We start from the raw sequence: 15,602 nt of genomic DNA, 5'->3' as shown, positions 1-15,602 counted from the left end.
AATTAACACTTGCTAAACAAAAGAAAGTCAAGTGGACAAATTGATTTGATCCTCAGGTCCTAGTCAACTCCTATGGAAAGACTAGAGTTATTGGAGTACAAATGAACCAGCAGAGAATTCCAACTTCGATCAACAGCTGAGTTTGATAACTCAAGTGTTATTAATCGCTTAACCAAAACCAAAAGGAGAAAATATCTTAATTTAAATTAAAAGCATCCATAACATAAAATAAAGCAAAATCAAATCTGAAATACCTCAAATTGTATTAAATAGAAAATCAATATAAACATAAAGAGTTCATAAACTAAATTGAGAAAATAAATAAAGGAACATTGAACCTGTGATTGAAGGGATCATAGCTTGAACATAATAGAAATCCTAAATCCTATTCGTAAGAGAGAGGAGAGAACCTCTCTCTCTAAAACTACATCTAAACCTAAAATTGTGAATATTGTATCTATCATTCAGTTGTTATTTGATTCCTGCATTCTCTGGCTTATATTCCGTGTTTCTGACTTGGATTTGGGCCGAAAAAGGGTCCAGAAATCGCTAGGGGGCGTTTTCTGCAGATTCCTGTACGTGGCATCAGTCACGCGTTCGCGTGGGTCACGTGTTCGCGTGGTCTGGGAGTTTTCCTTGTCACGCGTACACGTCGGTTATGTGTACGAATCATTTGCGTTTTGCTCAAGGCGCGCGTCCGCGTCATCCACACGTTCGCGTCGCTACATTTTCTTGCTAGGCACGCGTTCGTGTCGTCCATGCGTTCGCGTCGCTGCCTTTTCTTCAAAACTCCATTTTTGTGCTTTCCTTCCATTTTGTATGTTTCCTTTCTGTCCTCTAAGCCATTCCTGCCTTATGAGACCTAAAAATACTTAACACACAAATCACGGTATCGAATGGTAATAAGGTATAATTATAATTAATATTTTTAAAGCATAGGAAACATGTTTTTCACATATATCATAAAATAGAGAAGGAATAGTAAAACCATGCAATTTACATGAATAAAATATGGGTTTATCATTATTCTGAGTAGGATCTGGGATGGAATGACTGTGACGAGCTTCAAACTCGTGAGTGTTGGGCGTAGTGACAGACGCAAAAGGATCAATGGATCCTATTCCGACATGATCGAGAACTGACAAATGATTAGCCGTGCGGTGACAGCGCATTTTGGACCATTTTCACTGAGAGGACGGACGGTAGCCATTGACAACGGTGATCCTCCAACATACAGCTTGCCATAGAAAGGAGTACGAATGATTGGATGAAGGCAATGGGAAAGCAGAGGTTCAGGAGGAACAAAGCATCTCCATACGCTTATCTGAAATTCCTACCAATGAATTCCATACGTATCTCTATCCTATTTTATGTTTTATGTATCTTTTAATTATCAAAGCCTCAAAACCAATTTAATTCGCCTGACTGAGTTTTACAAGGATGACCATAGCTTGCTTCAAGCCGACAATCTCCGTGGGATCGACCCTTACTCACGTAAGGTATTACTTGGACGACCCAGTGCACTTGCTGGTTAGTTGTGTGGAATTGCAAAAGTGTGATTGTAATTTCATGCACCAAGTTTTTGGTGCCGTTGCCGGGGATTGTTCGAGTTTGGACAACTGACGGTTCATCTTGTTGCTTAGATTGGGTAATTTTATTTTATGTTTAAGATTTTTAATTTTAATTTCGAAAAATTCCAAAAAAAAATTTATATTTTTCTTCAAAATTTTTAAGAATGAATTCTAGAGTTTCATGATGATCTGTTGAAGTCTGGCTGGCTGTGAAGCCATGTCTCATCTTTTGGACCGACGTTTCAACTTATCATCACAAGAGCTTGTTGATTTCTATCAATCTTGCTGTTGAATGTAATGATCTGCTAAAGCTTGGCTAGCCATTGGCCATGTCTAGTGTTTTGGACCGAAGCTTTCACTGAAAGCTTGGCTGGCTAGTAAGCCTTGTCTAATTCCTGGACCGGAGTTTTAGACTAACATTCCATGTTTCCTGGAATTCTCACTAAGAATTTTGAATTTCTTATTTTTCTTTTTCCAAATAATTTTCAAAATATACCAAAAATTCTTTATAAAATCATAAAAATAAAAAATAGTTGTATTTCTTGCTTGAGTCTAGTGTCACATTTTAAGTTTAGTGTCTTGCATATTTTCAATTTCCTTGCATTTTTCGAATATATGAATTATGTTCTTCATTAATCTTCAAGTTGTTCTTGATGATTTCTTGTGTCTGATCTTTAAATTCTCTTGTTTTGTGTCTTTTGTTGTTTCTCATATGCATTCTCAATTTGTTAGTGTCTCTGATATAAAAATTTCTAAGTTTGGTGTCTTGCATGCATTGTTTGTTTCATCTTAGCTTTCTATGATTAGTTTCATTTTGTTGTTTCTCATCATTAAAAATTCAAAAGATTTTTTTTTAAAATTATGTCTTTTCAAAGTCAATAATACAGAGAATTGAAGATTCAGAACATACAGTAGAGGAATCACAGAGAAAAAGCTGGGCATTCAAAATGCCCAGTGATGAAGGAAAACTGGCGTTTAACGCTAGCCAGGGTACCTGGCTGGGTGTTCAACGCCCAAAAGGGTAGTATTTTGGGTGTTAAATGCCAGAATGGATACCATTCTGGGCGTTTAACGCCAGGACAGCACAAGGGAGGTAAGTTAGTTTTTAATTCAAATCTTTTTCAAATTTCCATAATTTTTCAAAATCAAATCTTTTTCAAATCATATCTTTTCAATCATATCTTTTTCAAAATCATATCTTTTCCATTTTTTCTCACTATTTTTGAAAATCCTTACTAAAAATTAATGATTTGATTCAAAAATTTCAAGTTTGTTACTTTCTTGTTAAGAAAGGTTCAATATTTGAATTTTAGAATCATATCTTTTAAATTTTTTGTTAGCCAAGTCATTAATTTTAAAAATCAAATCTTTTTAAATTATTTTTCAATCACATCCTTTCAATCATATCTTTTTAAAACCATATCTTTTCAATCATATCTTCTCAATCATATCTTCTCAATCACATCTTTTTCAAAATAATTTTCAATCATATCTTTTTTATTGTTAATTTCAAAATTTTTTCAAAATCAGTTAACTACTTTCTCAATTTTAATTTTCAAAAAACATCAACCACTTTTTCAAAATTCCTTTCTATTATTTCAAAATCTTTCTAACACTCCTCCTCTATTAGCAATTCGGACTCTATCTCTCCCTCTAAGTTCGAATTCTCCTCTCTACCTCCTCCTTCTATTCTTCCTTTCCTCTGACACCTCAAGAAATCTCTATACTGTGACATAGAGGTTTCCACACTTTCTTGTTCTCTTCTCTTTCTTATGAGCAGGAACAAGGACAAAGGTATTCTTGTTGAAGCTGATCCTGAACCTGAAAGGACTTTGAAGAGAAAGCTAAGAGAAGCTAAAGCACAACTCTCTGGAGAGGACCTAATAGAAATTTTCAAACAAGAAGAAGACATGGCAGTCAAAAATAACAACAATGCAAAAAATGCAAGGAAGGTGCTTGGTGACTTTACTGCACCTACTCCCGACTTCTACGGGAGAAGCATCTCTATTCCTGCCATTGGAGCAAACAACTTTGAGCTTAAGCCTCAATTAGTTTCTCTGATGCAATAGAATTACAAATTTCATGGACTTCCATTGGAAGATCCTCATCAGTTTTTGGCTGAATTTTTGAAAATATGTGACACTATCAAGACCAATGGAGTTGATCCCGAGGTCTACAGACTTATGCTCTTTCCCTTTGCTGTAAGAGACAGAGCTAGAATATGGTTGGATTCACAACCTAAGGAAAGCCTGAACTCTTGGGAAAAGCTGGTCAGTGCTTTTCTGGCCAAATTCTTTCCACCTCAAAAATTGAGTAAGCTTAGAGTGGAAGTCCAAACCTTCAGATAGAAGGAAGGCGAATCCCTCTATGAAGCTTGGGAAAGATACAAGCAATTGATCAGAAGGTGTCCTTCTGACATGCTTTCAGAATGGAGCATCATAGGTATTTTCTATGATGGTCTGTCTGAACTGTCCAATATGTCATTGGACAGCTCTGCTGGAGGATCTCTTCACTTGAAGAAGACGCCTGCAGAAGCTCAGGAACTCATTGAAATGGTTGCAAATAACCAATTCATGTACACTTCTGAAAGAAATCCTGTGAACAATGGGACAACTCAGAAGAAAGGAGTTCTTGAGATTGACACTCTGAATGCCATATTGGCTCAGAACAAAAGATTTACTCAGCAAGTCAATATGATTTCTCAGAGTCTGTCTCGAATGCAAGAAGCAACAGGCAGTACTAAGGAAGCTTCCTCAGAAGAAGAAGCTTATGATCCTGAGAATCCTGCAATGGAAGAGGTGAATTACATAGGAGAACCCTATGAAAACACCTATAATCCTTCATGGAGAAATCATCCAAATCTCTCATGAAAGGACTGACAGAGGCCGCAACAAGGTTTTAACAATAATGATGGTGGAAGAAATAGGTTTGGCAATAGCAAACCTTTTCCATCATCTTCTCAACAACAGACAGAGAATTCTAAGCAGAGCCACTCTGACTTAGCAACCATAATCTCTGATCTAACTAAGACCAGTCAAAGTTTCATGACTGAAACAAGGTCCTCCATTAGAAATTTGGAGGCTCAAATGGGTCAGCTGAGTAAGAAAGTTACTGAACTCCCTCATAATACTCTCCCAAGCAATATAGAAGAAAATCCAAAGAGAGAGTGCAAGGCCATAACCATGACCAACATGGCCGAATGCATAGAGGAGGGAAAGGCAGTGATTCCCACTGAGGAAGACCTCAAGGGACGTCCACTGGCCTCCAAGGAGTTCCCTAATGAGGAACCATGGGAATCTGAGGCTCATAAGAAGACCATAGAGATTCCATTGAATCAGCTTCTGCCATTCATGAGCTCTGATGAGTATTCTTCCTCTAAAGAGGATGAAGATGTTACTGAAGAGCAAGTTGCTAAGTACCTTGGAGCAATCATGAAGCTAAATGCCATGTTATTTGGTAATGAGACTTGGGAGGATGAACCCCCCTTGCTCATCAAAGAACTGGATGGCTTGACTAGGCAGACATTACCTTAGAAGAAATCAGATCCCAGAAAGTTCTCATTACCTTGCACCATAGGCACCATGACCTTTGAGAAGGCTCTGTGTGACCTGGGGTCAAGTATAAACCTCATGCCACTCTCTGTAATGGAGAAGCTAGGGATCTCCGAGGTACAAGCTGCAATAATCTTACTAGAGATGGCAGACAATTCAAGGAAATAGGCTTATGGACTTGTAGAGAATGTTTTGGTGAAGGTTGAAGACCACTACATCCCTGCTGACTTCATAATCCTGGACACTGGGAAGAGTATGGATGAATCCATCATCCTTGGTAGACCCTTCCTAGCCACAGCTATAACGACCCAATTTCTGGTACGTCATGATCATACTATAAACTGAGCGCTACCAACGTGTCTTCCTAATTATTATCTATTATTTATTATATGAGCCTTAATCGTTGTTAAAAGCGTAGTTATTTTACGAGGTACTTTTTTTTTGAAAACGTTTGGATTAACAAACAGTATCATTCATAATCAATTCACAACTGATAATATATAAAACAATTATAAACAACCACACATAAATACATCACAAGCAGTTGACAATATTCGGTGATCCAGCCTTTATTGGAGTATAGACTTTTAGTTAGAACAACCCTAGATACAGCTAGATAATAACTATATACATATATATACATACAACATCCCAAGCCCTGACCTGTTCAAGAAGTCCCTAAGCTGGCACCCAAGCTAGCCTAGACTCTATACTCACCTAGTCCCTCTAAACTACTAAAGCAAGGGAAAGTACGTTATAAGTCTTCAAAACTCAAGTCAGGTGGAACGTCATCAAAAGATGGAACATTAACTACTACTCCTCTGCATGATCAACATTGCCATATAACGTCTCCCTGGTACCTCATCAAGTAGCCACATAACAAGAGTCTCGTACACAAGATTTAGGTTAAAGTTCGTGTACAAACAGGGTGCAAATGTTGGCTGGTCTCACAGTATATAGATATAAACACGTAACAGAGTTCACTCTAGACTTAGAAGACTACCTAGAGCGAAATCCTCTTTGTGAAACGGTCATCAGTAGGTTACGAAAGGGTACTCCTGCTTCCATCTGAAGAGGGAAAGGAGAGAGAAGGGGTAAGAACTGGGGAGTTTTTAGTAGGGCCGGGGTTATTAGTTACGTTCATTAATCTGTGTCGCTTAGCAGACATATAGCAGAAATAGAGATGCAGTAAATAGAAAACAGATGAATAGAGAAAATAGAGTAAACTGAAAACAGATCACAACACAGAAGAATATAAGAAAGTAAAACACAAACACAGAGAATAGAATACAAACAAGGAAATCATACATTCATGCAACAATCATAACAGGAGAAATGCACAACCAAGTATGATGCATGTCTGTCCTATGCAGGCCATGAGCTCACGTGTCAGTTTACACCCTGCATCCCGACATTACCCAGGAACTAGTCCTAGATATGGCTTTATCTCTGTAGGTGAACTTTGGCCTACAGAAACAGCACTCCCATAAGTGAACTTCAGCTTACAGGAATAGTCTAAATACAACAGAACAACTTTCTGTAGGTGAACTTTGGCCTACAGAAATGGCACCTCTGTAAGTAAACTTCTGCTTACAGAAATAGTGCCCCTGTAAGTGAACTTCGGCTTACAGGAATAATCTAAACACAACAAAACAACTTTCTGTAGGTGAACTTCGGCCTACAGAAATAGCACTCCTGTAAGTGAACTTCGGCTTACAGAAACGGCAACTCTCTGTAGGTGAACTTCGGCCTACAGAAGTAACACCCTGAGCTACACAATTGATATTCGCTGTAGGTGAACTTCGGCATATAGGAATAACAACTTACTGTAGCTGAACCTGGGCCTACAGGACCTCTAGGGCCAACAGAAAAATAGTAGATGAACATATAAATATCTCTGTCTATTTTTCTGTCATTAAAACTTTACAAACTTTTCTTTGGTTTTTATCTTTTCTTTAACTTTTTATCTTCTTTTATCTTTGCCTCACTAATATGTTATTACCACTCCCTAAGTGTTTTATGAAGGTAATTATGAGATTCTGAGCTTAAAGTTGTCTTTCTAAAGCTTTTACAGAAAACTGCCTTTTCTGTATTATTTTATTATTATTTATTATTTTATCATTAATTTTCGAAAATTAACTTACCTTTTACTTTTAACCTTTAAAATTCACTTTTTACCACCCGTAACTTTTAATATTTCTACTTTAACCACCCTAACTTTCAGAAATTATAACCTTGCCCTTTTTAAGATCTAAAAGGTGTTCTTCATTGTTCTTCACCACACTCAAAGTGTTCTTCATGTTCTTCATAAATTCTTCAGATTCTTTCTATGTTTTTACCCGTTTTTCAATCTTTTCAGCAACCGATTTTTACACTAATTCATAATAAATTTGCAGCCACTAAAACCCCATCTTTTCTATATGATTTTAACACAAATTGAACCTCAATTTAAGGTTTATGGTTCATTTTTTCAGCATCCATGAAGAACACAAATTCAAAGTTGAATATCATCAAATTTCATCAAAATTTCACAAAAATTTCAACAAGAATTACTCATACAAACATTCAATTTCAAGCACAGCCAAACCATATCATAATCACACAACTCAAACACAATCAATCAAGATTAAATTCGTTAAACCCTACCTTGATTTGCTGCTCCAAATCCGGTTAGACTTTCAGGTGGTCCTTAAGAACTGTTTCCTCCTAAATCACACCAAGAACAACATTAAATCAAAAAACCCTCAACTAACCAAATCTCACTCTACATGTTAGGAAGTGATTTCTATCCTTAGACTTGCTGGAAAATCACGTTTCTTGGCCCTCAAGTCAAGTTAAGCATGATTCCTAAGGAAAAAATCAAGAAAACACATGTTTTGCATGGTTTCCTTGAAAAACAAATTGAAGAGGGAGGGAGACAGCCATCTCACCTTATTTCCAGCCTTAATATGTTATATAATTATGTAGAGAAAGAAGAGAGGATCATTTTGGTGAAATTAGAGTTTTGATTTGAGTTTTAATTTAGAAGAAATCAAGCTTTGAAGATTTGGAACTAAGAACTTTTCTCTCTTTTTCTCTCGTGGAAATTTTGGCCACAATGAGGAAATGAGACAGCCTTGGAGGTCTTGGGGTGTAGGGTGAGTTGTGATTGGTTGGCTTGGAGGTGGGTTAATATAATATTAAAATATCTCAGATGTATAACTACTAAAAATAGGTGTATCGGAACACACGTAAAAACATCTCTAAAAATTATTTTCTGAGCTACAAGCATAAATAACACTAGTAACATATTTAATATGAGAGAAGAACATGTATTATGAGGCCTGAGCATTGCTAAAGTCATCAAAGAGTGCCGGTGCTAAGCTGAACCAGTAAACCGTAAACCTGGTTAAACTGATTTTCTATTTTTAACTAAAACAGACCAAGTAACCTTATAATATCATTCAAGAAGCTTCTAATACTAATATAATGATAATATTATCCTATTATCTCTCTTATCTCATGAATCGAGTACGATTCATCAAACTGAGACTATTTACGAAAAACAGAATCAAAACTCTTAACCGATACGGTTCAAAAACTGGGTTTTTCGTGACTACGTTATCGAGCGTGCCTCAGAAAAGGTTCTATCTTAAAGATGACATAATGACAATAAGGATCGAGATATTTGTTGATATAGAAGAGGTGTTCCCTTTACTGATCTTCTGGAGAAATCCGTGCCTTTAGAAAAGATCTCGCATACTCAAAAATCAGGGTTGTTACAACAGCAAAAGCTGTAATTAAAGTTGACAGAGGAGAATTGGTCCTTCAAGTGAATGACGACTACCTTGTGTTTAAGGCTCAAGGATCTCCTTCTGTACGCATGGAGAATAAGCATGAAAGGCTTTTCTCACTACAGAGTCAAACAGAGCCCCCACACGCAAACTCTAAGTTTGGGGTTGGGAGGCCAACACTAAGCTCTGAATCTCTGTGAGGCTCTCTAAGAGCTCACTGTCAAGCTATTGACATTAAAGAAGCGCTTGTTAGGAGGTAACCTAATTTTATTTAATTATATCTATTTATTTTCTATTGTTGTTTTATGTTTTCTCTAGGTTGATGATCATGTGGAGTCACAAAAAAAATTGAAAAAGTAAAAACAGAATGAAAAATAGCATTAAAAACAACACACCCTGGAGGAGGAACTTATTGGTATTTAAACGCCAGTAAGGGTAGCAGAATGGGCGTTAAACGCCCAGTCTGGCACCACTCTGGGCGTTTAACGCTAGAAATGGGCACCAGACTGGCGTTTAACGCCAGAAAGGGGCACAGAGCTGGCGTTTAACGCCAGAAAAGGAAGAAACGCTGGCGTTTAAACGCCAGAAAGGGGAGACAAGCTGGAGTTAAACGCTAGAAATGGGCAGCAACCTGGCGTTTAACGCCAGGATTGGCAATCAAGAGGGCGTTTGCACGCCAACATGGTGCAGGGATGAGAAGTCCTTGACACCTCAGGATCTGTGGACCCCACAGGATCCCCACCTACCTCAACTCTCTCTCTCTCTTCTTCACACCTTTCCATAACACTCTCCCCACCCACCATTGACCAATCACATCAATACCTCTTCCCCAAAAACCCCTCACCTATCAAATCCTACCCTCTTCTCCATAATCTCATGACCGAACCCACCTTCTCTCTTAACCTATAAATACCCCTCCTCACTACCTTCATTTTCACACAACATACACACTACTACCCCCCTTGGCCAAAACCTTCACTACCCTCCATCTCCTCCATTTTTTCTTCTTCTCCTCTTTTCTTTCTTCTTTTTGCTCGAGGACGAGCAACCGTTCTAAGTTTGGTGTTGGAAAAGCTAAAGCTTTTTGTTTTCCATAATGGCACCAAAGGCCGGAGAAACCTCTAGAAAGAGGAAAGGAAAGGCAGTTGCTTCCACCTCTGAGTCATGAGAGATGGAGAGATTCATCTCAAAGGTACATCAAGACCACTTCTATGAAGTTGTGGCAAAGAAAAAGGTTATCCCCGAGGTTCCTTTTAAGCTCAAAAAGAGAGAATATCCGGAGATCCGACAGGAGATTCAAAGAAGAGGTTGGGAAATTCTCACTAACCCCATTCAACAAGTCAGGATCTTAATGGTTCAAGAGTTTTATGCCAATGCATGGATCACCAAAAACCATGATCAAAGTGTGAACCCGGACCCAAAGAATTGGCTTACAATGGTCCGGGGAAAATACTTAGATTTCAGTCTGAAAAATGTAAGGTTGGCATTCAACTTGCCAATGATGCAAGGAGATGCATGCCCCTACACTAGAAGGGTCAACTTTGATCAAAGGTTGGACCAAGTCCTCATAGACATTTGAGAAGAGGGCACTCAATGGAAGAGAGATTCAAGAGGGAAGCCGATTCAACTAAGAAGGCATGACCTCAAGCCAGTGGCTAAGGGATTGTTGGAGTTCATCCAACGCTCAATTATTCCTACTAGCAACAGGTCTGAAGTTACTATAGACCGGGCTATCATGATCCATAGCATCATGATTGGAGAGGAAGTAGAAGTTCATGAGGTTATATCCCTAGAACTCTACAAGGTGGCAGACAAGTCCTCTACCTTGGCAAGGTTAGCCTTCCCTCATCTCATTTGTCACCTATGCAATTCAGCAGGAATTGATATAGAAGAAGACATCCTCATTGATGAGGACAAGCCCATCACTAAGAAAAGGATGGAGCAAACAAGGGAGCCCACTCATAGACCTCAACAAGAGCATGAGGAAATTCCTCATCATGAAATCCCTGAGATGCCTCAAGGGATGCACTTTCCTCCACAAAACTAATGGGAGCAAATTAACACCTCCCTGGGAGAATTAAGTTCCAATATAAGACAACTAAGGGTGGAGCACCAAGAGCATTCCATCCTCCTCCATGAAATTAGAGAAGACCAAAGAGCCATGAGGGAGGAGCAACAAAGGCAAGGAAGAGACATAGAAGAGCTCAAGCACTCCATAAGATCTTCAAGAGGAAGAACAAGTCGCCATCACTAAGGTGGACCCGTTCTTTAATTTCTTTGTTCTTATTTTTCTGTTTTTCTAAATTTATGCTTTATGTTTTATTTATGTTTGTGTCTTATTACATGATCACTAGTGTCTAAGTTTCTATGCCTTAAAGCTAGAAATGTCCTATGAATCCTTCACCTTTCTTAAATGAAAAATGTCTTAATTGAAAAAGAAAAAGAAGTACATGAATTTCGAATTTTAAAATAGTTTAATTATTTTGATGTGGTGGCAATACTTTTTGTTTTCTGAATGAATGCTTGAACAGTGCATATTTTTATATTGTTGTTTATGAATGTTAAAATTGTTGGCTCTTGAAAGAGTAATGAAAAAGGAGACATGTTATTGATAATCTGAAAAATCATAAAATTGATTCTTGAAGCAAGAAAAAGCAGTGAAAAGGAAAGCTTGCGGAAAAAAAATAAAAGAAAAAGAAAAAGCAAGCAGAAAAAGCCAATAACCTTTTAAACCAAAAGGCAAGGGTAAAAAGGACCCAAGGCTTTGAGCATTAATGGTTAGGAGGGCCCACAAGAATAAGATCCTGGCCTAAGCGGCTAAACCAAGCTGTCCCTAACCATGTGCTTGTGGCGTGAAGGTGTCAAGTGAAAAGCTTGAGACTGAGCGGTTAAAGTCGTGGTCCAAAGCAAAAAGAGTGTGCTTAAGAGCTCTGGACACCTGTAATTGGGGACTCTAGCAAAGCCGAGTCACAATCTGAAAAGGTTCACCCATTTATGTGTCTGTGGCATTTATGTATCCGGTGGTAATACTGGAAAACAAAATGCTTACGGTCACGGCCAAGACTCATAAAGTAACTGTGTTCAAGAATCAACATAATGTACTAGGAGAATCAATAACACTATCTGAATTCTAAGTTCCTATAGACGCCAATCATTCTGAACTTCAAAGGATAAAGTGAGATGCCAAAACTGTTCAGAAGCAAAAAGCTAAAAGCCCCGCTCATCTAATTAAGACTGATCTTCATAAATGTTTTCGGAATTTATTGTATATTCTCTTCCTTTTTTATCCTCTTTTGTTTTTAGTTGCTTGGGGACAAGAAACAATTTAAGTTTGGTGTTGTGATGAGCGGATAATTTATACGCTTTTTGGCATTGTTTTTAGTATGTTTTTAGTATATTTTAGTTAATTTTTATTATATTTTTATTAGTTTTTATTCAAAAATCATATTTCTGGACTTTACTATGAGTTTGTGTGTTTTTCTGTGATTTCAGGTATTTTCTAGCTGAAATTGAGGGACCTAAGCAAAAATATGATTCAGAGGCTGAAAAAGGACTGCAGATGCTGTTGGATTCTGACCTCCCTGCACCCGAAGTGATTTTTCTGGAGCTACAGAAGCCCAATTGGTGCGCTCTTAATTGCATTGGAAATTAGACATTCTGGGCTTTTCAGCAATATATAATAGTTTATACTTTGCTCGAGATTTGATGGCCCAAACTAGCATTCCAAGTTAGAATAAAAATTCTGGCGTAAAACGCCCAAACGGCACCAGAATTGGAGTTAAACACCCAAACTGGCACAAAAGCTGGCGTTTAACTCCAAGAAAAGTCTCTACATGTGAAAGCTTCATTGCTCAGCCCAAGCACACACCAATTGGGCCCGGAAGTAGATTTCTGCATCATTTACTCATTTCTGTAAACCCTAGGCTACTAGTTCTCTATAAATAGGACCTTTTACTATTGTATTTTAATCTGGAGTTTTAACTTTGGATCATCCTTTGATCTCTTGATCACGTTTATGGGGGCTGGCCATTCGGCCATGCCTGGACCTTGTTCTTATGTATTTTCAACGGTGGAGTTTCTACACACCATAGATTAAGGTGTGGAGCTCTGTTGTTCCTCATGAATCAATGCAAAGTACTATTGTTTCTCTATTCAATTCGAGCTTATTCTTGTTCTAAGATATTCATTTACACCCAAGAACATGATGAATGTGACGATCAAGTGACACTCATCACCTTCTCACCTTATGAACGCGTGCCTGACAAACACTTCCGTTCTACATGAAAACAAGCTTGAATGTATATCTCTTGGATATCAAATACAGGGGACCCAGTCTAAGATATTAGAGTCTTCGTGGTATAAGCTAGATCAATTGGCAGCATTCTTGAGATCCGGAACGTCTAAACCTTGTCTGTGGTATTCTGAGTAGGATCTGGGATGGAATGACTGTGACGAGCTCAAACTCGCGAGTACTGGGCGTAGTGACAGATGCAAAAGGATCAATGGATCCTATTCCGACATGATCGAGAACCGACAGATGATTAGCCGTGTGATGACAGCGTATTTTGGACCATTTTTACTGAGAGGACGGACGGTAGCCATTGACAACGGTGATCCTCCAACATACAGCTTGCCATAGAAAGGAGTATGAATGATTGGATGAAGGCAATGTGAAAGCAGAAGTTCAGGAGGAACAAAGCATCTCCATACGCTTATCTGAAATTCCTACCAATGAATTGCATAAGTATCTCTATCCTATTTTATGTTTTATGTATCTTTTAATTATGAAAACCTCAAAACCAATTTAATTCGCCTGACTGAGATTTACAAGGATGACCATAGCTTGCTTCAAGCCGACAATCTCCGTGGGATCGACCCTTATTCACGTAAGGTATTACTTGGACGACCCAGTGTACTTGCTGGTTAGTTGTGCGGAATTGCAAAAGTGTGATTGTAATTTCGTGCACCAGCAACAACATAGCGTTAGTAGGAACAAGGACAATTAACAATCCAAAATTGACACTAAATGTTGGACATTCCAACTCTAGGAACCCAATTGCTCACTTTCCCCAAGTCAAGAGATAGAAAACTAGCCCAAAATCATACTTGACATTTTGTCAAACACTTGGTGGGAAAAAACCTTAAACATAGGAAAAATGAGAAAAAGCTTGAAACCAAAAGGAATAAATGATCTCAATCAACAATAAAGACTTAAGAAAGCATGTACCAATCATTAAAGATCAAATTCATTAACAAGAAATAGAAATTGTAAGAGAGAAGTAAAATTGAACTATAACTTGAAATATAAGAAAGTGTAAGAACAATGTAACTATAAAGAGTAGTAACAAAGAGATACTTACAATGGGAATTAGCAAAATCCAAGATCAAAATTGAAATGGCACTTGAATGTAAAAACCCTAGTATAAACCCTAGTAGAGAGGATGATGAAAAACTTAAAGAAAAACTATACTAAAGCTATCTACCACTACTCCTAAGCTACACTAATGTTATGCTATGGTATGGTCTTTATTCCCCCTTCCTTATGAGCTAAATGGCTTTAGAAATGGGCCTCAAATCCGCCAAAATTGTGAGTTAGATGAGTTTTTAATGAAGGCATGTGCGTCCACCACACACAAACGTGTGCGTCCGAACACTCTGCCGAAAAATCTCCACCCGTGCGTATGCACAGGAGGTTGTGCGCATGCACACTAGGCGATGCTTGAATGGACGCACAACGCAACTCACGCGCACGCGTGGCTCTAATCTGGTAGCTGTGCGTACGCACGCAGGTCTGTGCGCACACACACTAGGCTGAGCTCTTCTCCTTTGATTATTCATGTTTCCTCCACTTTGAATGCTCTTCTTCCATTTTCTCCAAGCCATTCCTACCTTATACCTCTGAAATCACTCGCAAATAACATCAAGGCATCGAATGGAAGGTAATTGGAATAAAATTAATCAAATTAGGCACAAAAGAGCATGCTTTCATAATCAAGCACAAATTAGGAGGAAAGTTCAAATGCATGCTATTTAGTGGAATAAGTGTAAGTTTATATGATGAAATCCATTCAATTTCAACTAGAATCATCATCAAATATGGACTCATCGATTCCCCCACACTTAAACACTAGAATGTCATCATGCTAAACATACTCAAAGGAGATAGATGAAAGGAAAATGATTTATTCTATGTACTACCTAATCGCATGCAACTATCCTAGGGGTTACTACCAATATATACTATGCAAAGAGTTGGTAAAACAAACCATGAAATTCCAATCCATCACAAGAAGGCTTTGGGACAAATGCAAAGAGTTTATGCACTAAAACCATTATCCAAAGAATCGAATTGAACTTTTCAAAACTAATCAACAAACACCTTGCAAGAAGATACAACATGAGATGCAAGAACATAGAATTGAGCGATCGAACCCCTCACCGGATGTGTATTCACTCAATTCGCTCAGTGTTTAGGGCTTAGTCACTCAATTCTCCTTTTCTCATGCTTTTCAAAAATTTGCACTTCATCTAACAATCAACTCGTATTTGATGCATGATAGACAAATATCATGAGGTCTTTTGAGGGTTGACATGGGGCCAGGGTCTAGGTAGGATAAATATGGTTAAGTGGACTTAAAGAATTAGTTCTTTGATTAGCTTAAGTATCCACCTAATCCTATATCACCTATATACTCATTAACAATGCA

This window comes from Arachis hypogaea, chromosome 14 (genome assembly GCF_003086295.3).
Source record: "Arachis hypogaea cultivar Tifrunner chromosome 14, arahy.Tifrunner.gnm2.J5K5, whole genome shotgun sequence".
NCBI classification, from domain to species: Eukaryota; Viridiplantae; Streptophyta; class Magnoliopsida; order Fabales; family Fabaceae; genus Arachis; species Arachis hypogaea.
The sequence above is the reverse complement of the archived record's forward strand: the minus strand, read 5'-3'. Positions refer to the sequence as shown.